This window comes from Anabas testudineus, chromosome 23 (genome assembly GCF_900324465.2).
Source record: "Anabas testudineus chromosome 23, fAnaTes1.2, whole genome shotgun sequence".
Lineage (NCBI taxonomy): Eukaryota > Metazoa > Chordata > Actinopteri > Anabantiformes > Anabantidae > Anabas > Anabas testudineus.
Window position 1 is genome coordinate 5305180 of NC_046631.1, and position 19027 is coordinate 5324206.

Sequence of the window (19027 nt, forward strand, 5' to 3'; positions counted from 1 at the left end):
GCCTATGAAAACTAATGGGGTTGAACATCGTGATTACAAAGTCATGCACAACGACCTGATGGTGAAACAGCCACTATTACAGACGTTTAATGTCTCCTTCAGGTTTGGGAATTCAGGAGTCATTGGGTCTGTCACTATATCAAAGCTGAGTACAGTCTAATCACTTCACGAGGAAACTTCATTATAAAAATATGTTTTTTTATATAACCATATATTACAAACTTGACATATGCATTGATTGGCTGTAGTACTGAATTCCAGCACAGCGTGTACGTTTTGAATGCAGCACCAGAGTGCGGCCTTGTGACTGCTGGCTCGTCTCAGCTCCAGCTCTGCCTCTAAAGTTGAAAACAACAAGGGTATGTCCTGAGGAAAAGAAGAAGGGGGGGGGAGGTGAAAAAAGTTTAGTTATTGGCTTTCCCTGGCTCCAATCACAGTGGAGAGAAGAAAAGCAGACCACTTAGTAGCCAGCCAGTCAGAGAGCGGTGGGAGGGAGCCCGGGACAGTACAGCCTGTTCTTTTCATAAAACACACACCACCCAATTAGTGTCATTGGCTGACTCTTTCCTGTTGATACCAGCTTGGAGTCAAGTACTGCGTGTGTGTGTGTGTATGAGAGAGAGATTTCTATAATATCTCGTAATTTGCTTAATTCATTTGTTTTCTCTGTAATTAAAGGAATAACCTATTTGACACAATCATGATTACTGAATACAAAGAGCTCATTATAGTCAAACTTTAATCATTCATGCCCATCTCAACAGTCAACAGCTGATGGATTTACTCTGTAAACGGAGCAACATACATGATACATTTTAATACTTAAAAGTGTTATTGCCAACATCTATGTCCATTATGACTATTGTTTATGATAATACGTTACTCAATGTATTCACTGTTGAAAGTTGGCAAATAACTACTAACTGAAATAAACAAACACAAAATAAATAACATCAATTAAGCTACAGCACTGTAAAGTAAGTTGGTGACAGTGTTCAAGAGGTCCAGCCTCTTATAAAAACGCTGTTAGGTCCCAGAACTTTCAGATGGTCACAATTATACTGTCCGGCTCGGGGTCCGCGTAAAAGGCAAATGACAACAGATGTTAAACTGTAGGACAGTCGGCAGAGCAAACAAGAGATGAGATGAAGATGAAGATGAAGATGAAGATATGCTGTGTATTCACTGGAGATAGAAAAAACTATTGTTGTACTGACTCCTAATCTCTAGGATTTAAGATACTAGGTACTAGGCCTATTTAAATTTCAACATCCACCGATCATTTCTCACAGGTGTTTTCACTTGGGTAGCCTTCAGGACTGTGTGGGTGTGTTCACACTGATGGCATTGCACCTGTTAGGGCCGAACTACTTATCTGATAAACTCTGCCTCAACCTGAGGAGAGGCCTAACTAGCTCGAACTCAAACCACCTGTGTGCATGTGCAGAGTCTTTAAAAAAGCCATGGCAGGGTTCATCTGGTGGCTCTTTGAAAGCATGTAGCTGTGCATGTGCTTCATCCAGCTTTGAGTTTTGTTTTTGTTTTTGTTTTTTTTTGTGTGCCATGTGTGAATTTGGAAATGAAAGTTTGTTCAAGTTGTGGCTGAAGCTGGTTTAAAATGCAGCTCTTGATTTAGAGAGGGATAAACAGGTCTGAGAGTGAGGGGAAATGTGGAAATCATCAAGCTCTAGGTGGTGCAGGGAGAGAAGTAGTAGATCTCCACCGTCTTCTTCCATCATGCACTAATGATATCAGCACTTTAATAAACATTTTAGAGAACAGTGCCAGGCGTGACCTCAAAACCACGACTGATAGAGAGCATGGGCATTTGAACATACACACACACACACACACAAACACACAAAGCTGCGGCCCCGTGACTTTCTTCAACCACTAAAGACGAGCGAAGTCTTGAAACCACTCCTGTACGCCCCACTTTAGCTGTGAGCCGTCACGACTTCTCTCCCAAGTCGGGAAAGCACTTCCATAATCCCGGTGTTAAATTAGCAGGCACCTCGTTGTTGCTGCAGATAACAAGAGGAGAAATGGCTCATAAACGTCTGACATCTTGATGCTATGAATAGAAATTTAGCAGAGGGCCTATAAAGCATGAGCTCATAACTTGGCAAGCTTGGCTCAGAGGAAGAGGTGTGCTTTTTTTTTTTTTTTTTTTTTTAACGAATGTCTTGTTTTACTCTGGAAATACAACTTCCCCATCTGTTCTGTGTTGCTTTTAATTTATCAGATTTTCTTTTTTTTTTTTTTTTTTTACTTCATTGTATTTATTTTTTTTACAAGGGCAGGTCTGCGTCGTTTCTCTGCTTCGCTCTGCCACATGGTCATGTGTTCTTGGCAGCGGTGGAGATAGTTGGGAACAAAAAAAAAAAAAAAGGCAGAGAGGGATAGAGTTAAAGACAGGACAGGATAGAGAGAACTCTCTATCCCTCCCTGGCTGTGTCTTGCTGCTGCCTGGCCAAATCACACCCAGCACAGGATGTAAACAAACTAATCTGCCAATGTGGAGTTTTTACACATTTTGGTTTTGCTCTGGGCCGTGCGACTCATGCAGCCTGGCTGGGTGACCTCAGATGCTGGCAGGTCTGCTGCTACAGTACGGGAGTGTTAAGTTTGCCTTGCAGCAGGGGTCATCAAGACAACGCAGGCCTGCTATGTTCTCCGCTAATACTTTTTAGTTGTTAAGACAACTGCAAACACTCTCATTTGTCAGTTAATTTATTAAATACACAAAATGACATTTGCAGATGTGACCTTGAGCTTCGTGGTGACTGTTCTTCACCATTTTTAGATTTTATAGACAGTTAATGAGTTCATCGATGAATAAGTAGTAGTAGAAGATAAATGTTGCATAAATATATTATATATTACTACACACACACTCTCACACACAGATGAGCACACTGTCTTAGTCTCCTTTCCGTCCCTTAGTGGATCACATGGCTTTGATTTTGTTCATCTGGCCCTGGAGGTTTGTTGTCATGTGTGTCTGTGGGGAGGGAAGAAGAACTCAGTTGAAATAAGGCCGTAATCGACTGCTGAGGTGACTTGTACTCTAGTAACCCCGGCTCGTCTCCCTGCCTCGTGTATTTCACCTGGGGGATGGCACGCGAGCCTCGGCCAGCCACGTTACTCCCCACATGTGTCAATCCTAAACATAACATGAGTGTTTGTAATATGTCACGCAGTCGTGGCTAAAACAGATCCGTAGCTGTTTTGCTGTGATACTGTAGTAACGATACGTGTGGAAGGCGATGCCATACTGCAAATGTGTGTAATACTATGATGTGTGAGCAGCTGACTCCTGAGCTAGCATTTTCAGCAGTGAGTAATATTTGACCTGAGGACAGACGTGTGGCTACAGGAAGTGTCGGCACTCACAGGTCAGGGTGAGGGCAACTCCCTCACTCATCCAAAGTGTGTGATTGGTGCTGTGATCGGGTGAGTTTGGGTCATGACCCTCTGCAGGGGATAATGTTAAAGACTAAATCCCTACATGAAGGCGTCATTGAGATTGCTCTGTCTTCTGGTGCAGGTCACAGCAGTTAGAAAGACGTTCACAAGAAGGGTGACAAATGTCTTTAAGGTGATATGATAGGACGTCAGACACGTCTGTGCTGAACGTCAAAACTTGTGACTGAGAAAGCGGCATGAGGAGCAAAGAGATGCTGACTGCTGCTATGGTTTTCCACTCTTCCTTCCTTCATGTCTTGTCCTCCTTGTTCGTTCATCACTTCCCTGCACACAAGCATGAGTACTGAAGATGAGCAAACTTGCAGATTGTCAGATTGCTCTTGCTCTTTCTGTTTTTTCTTTTTTCTCTCTCCACACAAAACACGCTGAGGTTGTCGCTTCTACTGCCAAATACAGTAGATGAAAGGCTGAGGTTTCAGGGTGGGGGATGTTCTGTCAAGTCTGTCTCTTGTTTAGTCCAAAAACTGACCTCTTCCAGAGCAGACCAACTTGCTCTGCAGCTCGCATCACTGTGTGTATGTTTTGACTGTGGATAAAAATGCATGACCCCAGGCTGACTGAGAAATCTACTGGCGCTTTAGTGGGAGAAGGTCATGACCCCTGAGCAACAGCTGAAAATGGAAAACAAAAGACCGCGCCTGCTCTTCATAACTCTTTGTTAGAATATTCAAAGCCTTCATTTAAACATTTTAAAGCCAAAACATAGTTTGATCTTTAAACTAGACCATGCGAGGCTGATGTCGGCATCTTGATACGGAAATAGTAGCATCCAAAGGTTTGGCAGGTGCAATGTTTACTTTGTTTGCCATCAAAAGCTACAAAACTAGCATGGCAAGAAATACATGTCAAGTGATCACAAACAAAACTGGGCAGTTTGTAGGATCTACAGGAATACTGACCTCTGAAAAGAAATTCCCTACATGGACACGCTTTAGCGTCATAAAACTGGGATGTTTGACGTATTCACTGTTATTTTTTTTTTTTTAATACGCCTCCTCTTAGAATTATTTCTGTATTTCCCAGAATGTGTTTTGACCAACACAAGACGATGAGAATGAGCTTGAGTTTCTTCTAGAAGAGAAACTGTGTAGCAACACTGAGAATCCAGTTTGTGGAGAAAATATTATTGGCTTTTCTGATGCGCCACGGGCTGCAGAGATAAACCATTGCTCTTTTGTTCTCAGGAAATGACAGAAAAGCCCAGAGGTGAAACACTGTGTTAGATTATAAGACAGATTTCTTCTTGAAATTTCCACTGAAGTTGCACTACAAGTGTCTCAGGTTGATCTAACATGTTATTCATTTGACCACTTACTCACAGAAGCATGTAGAATACAATTTACCTCTAAAAAGTGACTTAAACATATTTACAGGACCTGTTTTCCCATTTCACTTCCACTGCTCACGTTTATCTCGGCTGCATCAGTTTGCCATATGAGATCATTTTTAGAAGTTCAAATTCCACATCTGCACCATGCTCTCTGTTGATTTGGATTACCGTTTTGCTACCAGACAAGACGAGGATTAGTCACCGACTGGTTCGCTAAATTGAAAATATGTATTTTAGGCTGTTTTCTTGACGTGATGTGTGATTAACCACAACAGGGGGTGAAATGTGGGAGTTTGCAGCATTTTGGTTACAGCACAGCAATGGCAATCCTGCAATTAATGGTGGTTGTTAGCTTTTTGTTTTTGGTTGTTGTGTGCATTTAGTAGAAGGTGACTTGTTGCAAGATGAGTGACAGGTGGGCAGGCATAAAGTATGGTCTTTGGGGGTGTGAGAAAGAAAAGTAGACAGACGTCTGCAGGTTGTTGTTTCTCTTTAAAATATGTGGTATCGGGGTCACCAGAGGCCGACACATTTACCAGACCCCATACACTTTCACACCGATACAGACATGCGCACGCACACTCACACATACAGCCTGAAGCTATCGCTTCCCACACACTTTCACTGTTGAAGCAGCTCTTTTATCTGGTTTGTACTTAGACACTAACATTTTAAACCAAGCAACCCATGCAAAGAGGACATCCGACAACTTTTGACATTGATCATATCAAACAAGGGCAAACCTGCACTTGCAATGGTGAACCACGTGTGTGTGTGTGTGTGTGTGTGTGTGTGTGTGTGTGTGTGTGAGAAAGAGAGAGAGAGAGAGAGAGAGAGAGGCGGAAACAGCAAGTTCTAACAGAAAACAACACGGCTGTCTCCTGTTAAACCACAAGCCAAATGTCACATCCAGTACATTAGTGCTGAAAGAAAACGACTTATCTTTTTCTCACAAATAAACAGCAAATATATTTCACTCGGGAAGTTTAAAAAGAAAAGGCTGCAATGCAACACACCTCGTTAGGGTTCTTACACTTACCCAGATGAAAATTAAATTAAAAACATATGTTTTTAGCAAGAACTGAATGATATAATGTTACAAGTCAGGAAAACAAATCACTCAGCACAAGGCGCCTCTCTCCTCCGGACATTAACCGTCTGTTCATGATAAACGTACACACACGCACACATTAATCCACAGTGAAATCAACAAGACACACTTGCCTGCATTTGGGCCTGATCCAAAAGTGTGCCCCAGTTTTTGTTTTTTTGTTTTATTGATGATGGTGCATTTAGGCTGTGATAAGCTGTAATGTGTCTGTATTGGTAGATTATTAACTGTAATTAAACTCTAGGTTCACATGTGTGCAAATCGAGGCTGGTTTATTTTAGGTGCACTGGAACAAAGGTTGGTCTATTGTACACAAGAAACTGAAAGATGCACAGATGCAGACATCAAAGTCCAGGTACTAATGACAATCCTTTGACTTCTCTTAGATAAAATGAGATCTATCTCACAAGTAACTTAATCTGCTTTTTTTTTTTTTTTTTATAGCTGAATATTACAGCTACAATAGAAACACTTAGTTTAAAACCAGACAGGTAGGTGGTCGTAACCTGAGCTGTCTTTACACAAGTTGAAAATATCATAGCTGAACAAAGATAAAAACAAAACAACAACACTGATGTGGTTTCACAGTGTTTTGAATGTATTTGCCTACTGTTCAGGAGGGCGGACAATGCTCATCATCATTCAGTGTATCCAAAGTTGGCACAATGCATTAATCAGATTTTAGCTATTGTTTGATTCAGGTCACGTTGTAGTCCTGAACTCCACTTGTTAGTAGTTCTGTCTACAAGCCACAGTGGCTGGCGACTCTTTCACAATTTTACCAGCTAACCACAGAAAGTAGAACAGGATCACTAACTGATCACTATAAGATATCTACCAAAGAGATCGGTAGACAAACTTACAGGCCACAGTAACACTTTAACCATAGTTAAATATACTGCTGGCTGTTGTTAATTTCCCAATCTGTCTGTCACCCAGGCCATTTCTGCAACTGAGTGAATTCTGAGCTTCCTGAATGGCTCCAAAGAGGCCTATAAAATGAGCCATAATTGTTATGTAGATGAGCGATGAGGTTATGTCCTCGGGTGTATAAATATATCTTTATAGGAGAGCATGGTAGGTAATGAGCAGTCATTATGATAGGGGCTGTCTTAGATTGCACACTGAGTCACATCCCAAGGGCTCGATGCTGCAAAATAAACACACACACACACACACACACACACACACACACACACACACACACACACACGTACGCACAAAGTGCTGGCAGCCTCTCTGGCGTGCGAGTGCGTGGAAGGAAGGAAGAGAAGGAAAACTAACAGAGAGCAGAAAGCTGAAACCACAGCTTTTCACTGGTCTGACAGAACAGGGGAGATAAATGGAGAGAAGGAGTTACACACAGACACACCAAACAGCAGGAATGTCTTGGCTTTCACAGACAAGTTCTGCCATTAGTAGAGAAGGAGAGGGAGGACTGGTGCGTTTGGCAGCAGCAGCCTCTAAATCAAACATTAGAGCTATTGGAGTGGAAACCACTGCAAGGAAACCATGAATTTGATTTTGAAGTTATCTGTGTCACTTTGCCTCGCTCCTATTCCACCAGTGCAGTAATCTAACAGCTACACACTCTCCTGGAGTCCGACAAAACCAGGCCGCCATTATCATTATCACCAGAGCTCACACAGAGGTTCACACGACAGCCAATCACAGCTTGTCCCCAAAACTCTCAATCTCAGCTTCATCTTATTTTTAGACGCCTTATAGGTCACAAGTGTAAAGAGGCAAACCAGCAGAGACTCCGCATCACTGTTTAATATTTATAGATTCATTTTTTGACTCAACCTCATTTCTAACCACAGCTGATGGCTCCTTTTTTTTCTGTATCTGCAAAGTGCAGTTGGAGTTAGAGACTAGCTGGTGAATGCGAAATCACTTGGATGGATTTCAGTGCAGCAACAGGCAGCTTGCTGTCATGGACGTTAAGTTAAGGAGGTTTGAAGTTATTTTTACAAAATGTGTGCTTGGCAGACAGAACGTAAACAGTAAAAGTAGATAAAGTCATTCAGCACCAACGCAGTTCTCATGTCTTCTGGGAATACTTGATATTTTAAACCCAGTTCAAGATTTTACTGCAACAAGCTGAAAAAAACAGATTCATGTCCAGCCAGCAGAACCACTCATGCCTTTAGGTAAGAGATGGTCAGTGATTTGGGACATTTCTCATTAAGCCACTTTTTCATCATGTAAGTAGCCCTGGGGGGGAAAGCTGTTTTCTCATGTAGGTCAATCTGTAAAAAGGAAGGAGTGGTTTGATCCCTGCTCTCTCCGATGTCCAGTGTTGTTAAGAAACCTATCAACCTCTGGGCAGATTGCTGGTCTACTTCAAAGGAGCTGGAGCAGCGAGAGGTCAGCGGTCAAACGATTTGTCTCCTCCCAACACGGGTGCAGTCGGTGGGCCGTGGAGAAGGTAGATGAAGGCAGAGATAGTCGGAGGCCCTGTCAGGGCTGTGTGCACATTGTTTAAGAGGAACCTCAGCTTTCAAATGTGACCAACAGACTGCCTCTCGATCCACCCACAGAACATACCACAGTTTATCAAACTATTTAAAAGGCTTTCTATTTCTTCATGGGTGCATGTTAGAAGTCTTCATCGATGTAGTTATTTTGTGCATGAGGATGATTTGTAAACACCGACATATTATTGATATTGTAAACTGTAAATGTTTCTGGCCACAGACTTTTTCTGGCTCTGGTTCTGGTTAAATGCTCTGCTGTGTTTACAAGCTGCTCTGTCCAATGGGTTTTGGAGTTTTTTTTATGTTAAACTTTTGCCTTCTGTGTCCAAAAAATGATACTCAACCATAAAAGTATACCAAAACAGTTACAGGCCGGAAAATGGTGAAATGCCAAAACACCCCGTAGAGCTGAGGGGAGCTGCAGGAATTAGGTTTGTAACAACCTGTCTCACATTATTAAAGAAATCTAGCAATGACAACTATAAATCCCCTTAAAGGTCCCATAGAGGCAATGTACAAGGTGCTACCACTGCCACTAAAACCCCCTAAGTGGGGCCCTTTCATAGAGTATCAGGGTTGGGGGGCCTTGACTGACTTTAGAGTAGACATAGTAATTTGAAGTCTTGCCACCGGTACACGTGTCATTAATTCATAAAGCATTAACTTTGACTTAAATCTGTGTCATTTAATGTGTTTTTTATACACCATATATTTTATTCAACACTTTTTTATTATTATTATTATTCAGGATCACTGCAGGGATTCAGTTAAGTTAAGCTTCACTCAAAAATACAGGAACGAGAACACAAACAAGGCATCTACACTGAGCCAGGAATAATATTCATTGAGGGTCAAACAAGGAAAAATGAAAAACAACAGATGGAACCTGCCGTGAACATCACGAACAAAAAGTGAATAAAACAAGAATTCACTTCATCTTCACCTCTCACAATATAAAAAAAAACCGAACCTGGCTGGTTTTCGTCAGCATGTGATGTGTTAATCATAGGTGGTGCAGACTTTGCCAGATGTTGATAATTGTTGTTGACAAGATGATCATTTTGCTGATGGAAAGCTCGTGTTTCATATAATGTAGAGCTGACTGATGAGCTTCAGGTTTTGACCCCAAAACTGACACCTTAACATTTTTGGAATTAAACTCTTCAAATGCTTCAACCAACGTGTGATAAGTCATCTCCTGATAGGAAACTGTGGAGTAGTGGGGCCTAAATCCTTGTCAAAACAGGACGTACTACAGTGGCCATTAAATTGGAAGGAATGTTAGAAAGCATGTCTCGTAATTTCTCTGTCTTTCTTGGCCACCGCCTCTGTTGCTAGCTTTTGGAAAAGCAAAATGAAATACAGGCGCTGGTTCGAGGGCTCGGGACCTCACCACAAACAACTCTAAGGGCAAAAAGTGTGCATGTGGGTGAGCGAGCGAATGTTGCATGATGAAGAGCATTTACAGGGGACAAGGAACATGTTTCATAAGTGAGACAGATCAAAGAGAGATGAAGAGGTTGTTGTATTGAAGATTTTCCTCTCTCCTAATAATTATCCACCTTTCCTCTCTGTTTCCTCTCACTCTTCTCTAAAGAGCGGAGTCTTGTGTGGAGAGGGAGACAGCTAGGACTGTGGTTTGGAAAACCTCCAGTGTCAAGGGTGAAACAGGGCTCTTTCTGTCTGTCGTTGCTTCACTTCTCATCTATTGCAATGAATCTCTGAGGCTGGCACTTCTCAGGACAAGAGTTTATCTTTGATAACTGTCTGATGCAGTCCTCCAACCGTGCACCATAAAAGTCGTTTAAGATGATTTCAAGGGTTCATAACCAAGACACTTGGAGATAAGAGGAAAAGACAACAAGTGAAAAATAAGAGGCAATTATACAGCGCAAGGAGGAATCTAGAGTAAGTGAAATTCATTAGGAATGCTGAGGGAGTTTTAAGTTTCATGCCAGTTTTTGTATAGCCACAGTGAATTTAACAGATGGGAGGCATACAAGGTATTTGATTTCCTGCCAAAAACATGCAAACCCTGGAATTTTTTCCATACAGAACAGCCACATATGGCTGATTAATAATGGAGATACTCTCATATGCACTTCACACGTTTAGGTTTAACATCCATCCATTAGCTCTATCACTCTGTCTATCCTCATCACTTTTCACTCAATTCATTTTCAAATTAGAAAGCCCTCCACTATTTCTAAAACCTGCCAAGTCATCATGACAACGGCTAATAAATGACCACGTAACAGAAAAAAGAAATTAGACAAACTGGTTTTAAACTCAGTCAACAGTAGTCAACTCGGTGTGCACCGAGATGTTAAAGCTGATAATGAAATCCGCGTCGTCATTTTGGTACTGCACTTTTGCAGCAGCAGTTGGGTTTTGTTTGGCCTGTGGTGCAATGATGTGTGTGATTTTACTATAACAATAGGGTGTGGCTGTGCTTCACTGTTTGTGTGTGTGCACGTGTGTGTGTGTGTGTGTATGTGTGGTACAGAGTGTGTTTGGGCTTTAAAAGAGCCACCTTAGTCATAGAAATGTGGAACTCACTATCGCAAAGCGTGTTTGTTCTTCTGCTTTTCACCGTGTAGCTGCTGCTGATCGAAGAAATTAAATGTCACAATTTTAGCACCATTAATAACCTCTGGAGGAATCGACTCACTGGTTCAAATTATTTATGGAAAAGCTCTGTCTTGTTGCACAAATGTTGGTCCGTGTATCATTTTGCAGATTAAGTATATAGTTATACATTTTGGAGATCTAAAATTACAGAAAACCTTCACACAAACACACAAGACGAAGTGATTTTACTACAAGCCCAAACAAAAAAAAGTGGTCCAACCAGCAAAATAAGCCAAAATATTTCCCTCCAAAAGTGCTGGGCGGAGACACAGGTGCAGCAGAGCTGGCACGATTCCTTCTCTACTCCGCAGGCAGACTACCTTTCCAAACACAGAGGTACTTTTTTAACCCCGACTGGAGTTTGTGCCATGTGTGTTTTTCCTCCCATTACTCTAGAAGATGTATGGTACAATGTCAAGTTTTAGCGAGGAAGCAGTAATGAAAAACACTGTTTTCTTTACAGTTTAACACTGAGCAAATGATATTGAATGAGCGCCTAAAAGTAAGTGAGAGATGTGCGGTAAGGAGTCATGTAGGTTGGTTCAATTTCACTGTTCTAGCCTGTGATCTTAACTAAAGCTAAATATAAACACATTCTACCTGTGCGTGCAGGCTGAGGTGTACAGTTTAAAGCAGTGTCCACAAATCAAGTCATGCAGACGGTGATTAAATCTGCATTACGGGCAATAAACAGGATGTGCACTGCCCTCAGCAGGAGTGTAATATGTGCAATATCGTGCACGCAGATTACTTTATTGTTCATTTATCAGATTTATGAATTTATTGATCTGAGATGGATCTGTAACGACAATACCACCCTGCCCAGTTTAGACACATAGTGAGCAAGCAACCGAGGAACAAAACAGATTATTGCTTCGTCATTACCTTTCACCTAGGTGTTGTTAATAATACGACTTCCCTTCTGATGTAAATATTCATGTGGGTTAACTTCCTTTAATTGTGGATTGTCATAAATGGCCTCAGGTCTTTCATTGTGATGCGTTTACTACAGTTAGAATAGTCAAAAACAGCAATCATGTCATGCCGTGCAGCACACTTCACCTGCACAAGGTCACGTCTCGCTCTAAAGCGTTAAACATGCTTCAAGCACTTGATGATGTGAGTTTAAAGCCTTTATAACAACGTATGATAAAAACTCATTTGTCAGTGTATAATAAATCCTGCAGAAATATCTCTTTGCCTATATAAAACACCTTATTGGAGTCAGCTTGACTATTTCTGGCGTAAGATAAAGAACTTTGGCCTGTGTGCACGAAAGCAGGCCACTGTGAAACACAGGCTTAGATAAGATTACTTTGGCACGCTCTCTGTCTGTCCTCCCTCTCTCCTCCTTTTTACTTCTCTGTTCTCTCTCAACACCTCACCTAACTTCCCCCACCCCCTCATACACGTACATACAGTACATACACCCTTCTTCCCTACACATGAACTGCATAGTACTCCATCCAGTACTCCTTACATGTCCTGCCTTGTCATCAGAAACATCATACCTCATCATACTTCTCTTTATCTGTTTCTGTCTGTTCTTACTCACTTGTCACGCCTCCTTTATCTGTTTTGGTCTAGTTCATAGGGTTAATACGTCATCGTGAACTCTGTGGCCCTGTTTAAGGATCACACAGAAACCAGAATATTACATATAATTGATGATGGCATGTTGGTGTACTTTAACATATTGACCAATCACTTCCTTTGGGTTAAGTAACCTGGTATTATAATGGAAAAAAACACAAAGTGTGGGGGTTTTAATGTCTGTGCATCTGTAAGGGTTAAGAGTTTCACATCTTTTTCACTTTTAAGCCAGTGCTAATAAATATGAGCTAAAAATTACTGTTGCCTTTGCAAAGTTATTAGCTAGCATGTGAGAGTGTGATGGAATTTGTGGTTACTATATAAAATGTCTGAAATCAACAAAGTCGCATTAATTTTGGTCAAACGTTTGTCCTCAACCGTGCCGCTGGTCTTATGTGAGGCATTTGGATAGCTTGAGGGATCACTGGCTTGGAAAAATTCTAAATTAAGGAAGCCAAAAAAAGAGGACAAGTTTTTTTTTTTTTTTTTTTTTCTTCATGTTTGTTGACCATTTGTCAGAGTGCCATGGAAACCAAGGGTGTTGCTGCTGTGTAGCCAGGGATGTCCACAGGGGTTTGTTGAACACAGATGACACAGCTTCTCTATCTCCTGTAATTTGACCCTAAACAACGTGCATGCACAAGTATGCAACAAAAACAGTGATATGCACATTTTAATGGTAGAGTAGATCAGATGTGGCACGAGTGCCTGCGCTGAAATTGTAGTTGTACGCTATAGGATGGCTGCTGTTTGAAGTCTGGTGATGAACAAGAAGAGAAAAGATGGAACCTTTTCGACAAGGCTTTCAGATAAGCAAATACCAGAAGTTACTGCTTCCGTTAGTTAAGGAATACCAACCAACCAGTGAGCCAAAGAGAAGAATGGTTCATGCAAAACAGGCCTAAGAATGGAGGCTTCTGTTTCCAATTCAATACATAATAAGACTTAATTCTAGTAGAGTTTGCCCACAAGGTGTTCTGTGACACAGAGGCCAAGTTTCTGATATGCTCAGTGACTGTTTCTATATGAAAAGCTGTTAAACTTTGAGATGAGAGAGAAGAGAAGCATCACCACAATAGACTGAGGGTAAATTTAAAGTAACAAAACCAGTACGGTATGAAAAATCTTATCTTATGCATACAGACAAATTCTACAGATGCATGCAGAAATTATATAAGAGATCAATGACCCAATGCCCCGAAGAGATTTGTCAGTCTCTCAAGTTGGATTAGCTACCCTCACATACTTGAGTTTGTCTCACGGCGTGTAACGCTTCAATATGTCAGTCTTGTACATCTCATCCCTTACAGTGCAGTTGTTGTGCAATGTTGAAAGTGATGTGTAAATGTTAGGAGGTCCAACCTGGTAATGTCATTCAGACATGAAGCCAACACGTCAGGTTAATGGAAAGCAGTGCATGACTGAAAGGGACTTTTGATACATGTCTTTTCATTTAGTTGGATATGTGAAGTCAAGTCACATCCTGACTCTGTAGCTTCAACTGCAGTTGTGCATTTGTTCCTTAAATGCCTAAATGCAAATCAGTGGGTTGGATCCTCTGTGTGGTCACCACCCAGGCTGTGTTCCTCGTCTGAAAGAGTACTGCCAAGCAGGAGAAAAGCAGGGTCATGGATGTATATAGATAGTAGTAACTTCTTAAAAATGTATACAGATTAATAATACAACTAAACACTGAAAAGAATGTAAGCCCGGAAACCAAACCAACACATACGCATTGAAAAAAGGTCAGCAGCAACATCAAGTACAGGTGATTAGAAGTTAATAAGCTAAAACATTCAAAACAGTCAGCGTGGGCATTAAAGCCACACGCAGAGACTCTCATTCTGTGTCAGCTAAATATAAAATGAGCTATAGTTGACCTTTACTCAGCAAGATCGGTTCTGCTCTACAGAGGAAGTTTCCTTTATGAGTGTAAATCAGCGGGAGATCATTCATTTTACAGACAGATTTGAGAGTTCAACTTTGTCAAAGTGGCCGAAAAAAAGGCAAACTCCAGGATAATTTGAAGTGCTCATGACTCCGGGATAAGTCAGCCGAGAAATTTATCCCTCATTAATGATAATAATACCCTTCTAAGGCTATTTTCAGCCAGTGGTGGTTGCCATCAGATACATTTTTAGCCTGCTTAAATGCTCTGTGTTTTTTTCCAACTCTTAGTTTCTGAGGGAAAATAGATGCTGGTGGAGAGACCTCAGACCACAGCATGGAACTACGTCAGGCCCATTAAAACGCCAGAAGTTCACTAAGTATAGGGAGCACTCTTCATGTCGCATGCCGATACTTTCTCTCTCTCCTTCTCTCACTTTCTGTATGAGTGTGTGTGTGTGTGTGTGTGTGTGTGTGTGTGTGTGTGTGTGTGTGTGTTATGAAGTCCAGGTTTATTTGTCAGATCAAGTGTGATGATGTAAATCGACTGCCATTCAGTTGGTAGATCATCCCCGAGCTTCTCCTCTATTTTGTGGTCAACATTGAGCCACGATGGCGGCCCGGCTTCTGCATCACTGCAGTGCTATGATTTCATTTTAGACATATGATCCTGAAGCAGTATTTTTATAGGTTTGATGCAGAATAAATCACAGCTCACAAAAAGGAGAGGTACACAATTTAATTTGTTAATGCAAGCCTTCATAAGACCCTTAAAAGAAATTATTTCTGTGTAAGGCACAAAAGCCTTCTTTGTACAAATAAGTATTTAGAGTTCATCTGAAGATACTGTACATCAGGCTTCAAGTGCTCCAGTGTTGCTGTCTTTCAAGTACTAAATTCCCTCTTTGTGTTGTTATCCTTCCATTGTAACTCAACAGGGCAACACTGTCCATGAACCACGAGGACAGACATGAAGACGAAAACCTAATTCCACATGGCCACAGTTTCTCCTTACACCATGACTCAGTCTTTCACTGTGCCCCATTATTTGTGAAACATATAAATAGATATTTAACTGAACACACAGAGACAAAAATATTGAGGAACAAGTTATTTCCACCAACACTCTTTATAATTTGTGGGCGAGTGAAAGTACACGAGGGAGTGGGATTCCCTGACCCCGCCGCACTGTACTGCACACTGGTCGGTCAGTTTGAGTCAGTTCACAACTGTACTTACTCTGTCCTTTGTGTACAGTTCCCAGCACAGTGTTGAACACCAACAACCTGCAGGAGTTTTTTTTGTCTCGTACTGGTGCCAATTGACTTTCCCTTTCGGAATTAGCAAACATTATTGATACTTCTGATTTGCGGTGTGGACGTGTTTCAACTATGATGTCGAAAACATTTAACGCTGATCCACTCGTTAGTAGTGGCCTGTTCTTAATAGTGGTTGTGTGGCATTTATGCTGGAAGGAATTGAAGTGGTTTTTACTACCTGTAAAGATGCAAAATTCCTGTACAGGCCAACAGGTACAGACACACCAAGATGACACAGCTATTTTAGTATGATGACTAATATCTAAATATGAAGAGAAAGGGGTTTGGATTTTTTTTATTAGGGCTGGGCCTAGGGACTTTCCTAGATGAGAACTTCTGATATCATGTGAGTGGAGGAAAGGGATGGGTATTGAAAGCAATGAAAGAAAAGCACATGTGGAGTTACAGGACCAACACGAAAGACAGGACACTACTGCACGACCTGCATGACGAGTATCATTCATGAAATATTTTCTATATTGGAAAGGTGTGACAGCTGTTTTTCATTTTTGGTAAACCCTGCCTTTTGAAGGCTATCACCTGATGTAACACACCCTTAAGTCCACACCTTTAAGGAAGAGGTCTGATTTCTAAAGAATGATCCGAATGCGTGGACATCTAAACAAATATCAGTAAACAAAGTTGTAGAGGAGGAAATCATGTATTGCTTTGCTGATGTGATGATTATAGTCGTTGACAAACTGCAGGCACACGGTACATTATACTTAGCGATAATGAAAGTTGGAACACAAGCCGAAACTAAGAAAACAAGTGGAAATATACTGTATGTTGACCCGATTTGCCACGGCCACGATGACATCAGCTGCAGACAGGCCAGTGAAATTCTTCTGCAGTGACAGTTGGCATCTCGTCAGCTTTCATTACATGACAGGAACGATTTCTTTCTGACAGTGGAACCAAACTAGGGTGAGAAATTAAAGTAGGGCTTGAAACCTTGATCTCTTTAAGACTCTCCTGCCTAAAACCCTTGTGGGACTTGTGTGACAAGATGTTTGTAGTAACAAGGAGGGTGTTGTTCACTTGTTCTTAGGTAGTGTTTGACTAAACTGAATTGTTCTGATGTAATGAGAGGAGTCAGTCGTGTGCCTGAACAGCAATTTGGATGCAGATCATCGCTAAGACATAACACTGTAAACGTTTCCTTCTCTGCCTTGCCACATATTTTCATGTATATAAGTATTGTGGAATAATCAGTTTGTTGACGTTAAACAGGAACTCAAAACATCGTGGCATCACGCAGTGACATGTCCTTCGCCTTGATTCAGCTATTTCCACTGAAATCACATCTGTGATCAGTGGTCAGATTTGTCTCTAAGAGACAAACTTTTCACCGACACCTTGTATAATAACAACATATCCTGGGGCAAGAAAACTCCATAGTCCGTCCAAACTACACTTTGTTTGCATGTGGCCAAAAATACAAGCTCTAATAAGAAAACCTAATATGCATATACCTTATACGGTGCAGGCTATTGGGGGGGCTTTATGGCTACATATAAAAATAAACAAGTGTGCTGTCATCACAGAGGCTGCTGTACTCTAGAGCCAGGCAATTAAAAATGTGCTGATAGTAGCAGGGCAGCAGCCGAGCGCTGAGCCCGTGCCAGGGGCCCATATGTGCGAGAAAAGAATGAACTCGCAGCTGAGGTCACAGGAAAAAAACAGCACATGTGGGTACATTTGGTGGATGACTGTGTAGTTTGTGCATGTTGGTGTTTGTATGCAGCGACTGTGTGCATTTGAGTGTATTTACCTAATGTGTCAGAATGTAAATGCTTCATACTGTTTGCTTACTCTGCGTGTGCATCTGTGAGTGTTAGCAGCATACCAACAACTCAAGAACACTCCCATTATGGTAAAGATTATAGGGTAAGTTCAATGGTTGTACCGTGACAGCTTAATAGGGTGTGAGCAGGGCTGCATTGTTTGGTTTCTACCAGAGTTACTCACTGAGGATGAATGGCGTCTCACACTCATACACACGCATACGTGCAGGCTTGTTTGAGATGTGGCGTGCGAGCGGGCTTATGTACTCAATCACTCATCAGCGATGATGACATGTTGCACACACACATGGGCCCAGAGCCTCACACAAACTCCACTAATATGCAGCAGTCTTTCCCAGGAGAGTGAGTTCACACTTCACACTCTGTATTCTGCAGCCAGGGTGGGCTTCACCTGCCACACTCTGCATGTAGGTAAACAAAAAAAAAAAAAAAAAAAGGAAATTCTGTAAAATCCTACGTAGGAGTTGGAAGCACGAAAGTGAAAGGTGGAAACTTTTTTTACACTACAATTAGTTTGGGAAATGCTGATTTCATCCAAGTGATTTGCGGAACCGGTCTTTAAATGAGTCAGCTCATCTTGTAGAAACCAAAAAATTAGCATTAGTTCATGCTTACACTGTAATCATAGCTGAGCTGAGAAAGGTGTACTGCACACATGTTCACTCTGAAAATACTTTACTTGCACTTTAATGTTTTCAAACTGATCATGTAGGGTTTAATATAATGCAGGTGCATGTACCAGAGTCAGAGAAGCAGCAGGATGCAGCAGATCAGAGACCTAGCTGTCTCCAAATTATTATTAAATTCTTAGGAATATTAGAACAATTTGAAATTTGTAGTGTAAAAACACTTAGATGAATAGCCAGTGTATGCAGCTATGTAAAGTCTTAAAGACACCACATTTTGTACTAGGATGTACACCACTGTACAACTGCTAATGCGATTGTTGTATGTGCAGGTGTCACAAAATTCAGGGACACTGCTACTGTTTAAGGGGATCAATTCGATTCAGTTTATTTATATGGCGCCAAATCACAGGACCTTACGGGACATGACAATACAACTATAAATAATATAAAAGAAACCCAACAATCCCACTTGAGCAAGCAATAGATCAAAGGAGCCAAAATGATTTGGCCTTTACACAACCGCTGGTAATTTAGTATGATGATAGATTCTCACTAACTGCATTGTTTACAACATCCACACAGTGAGCTGTGTGCCTGCAGTCATGAAAATATGTATCACCACTCCCACAGCGCACTGTGAACGCCACCATTGCCTACGCTATGTGTTTCCTTTAAATCCAAAACATAATTGTAGCCAGTTTATGGGCCCAAAAATCTGTTGAAATAAATGCACGTACACACAAACACACA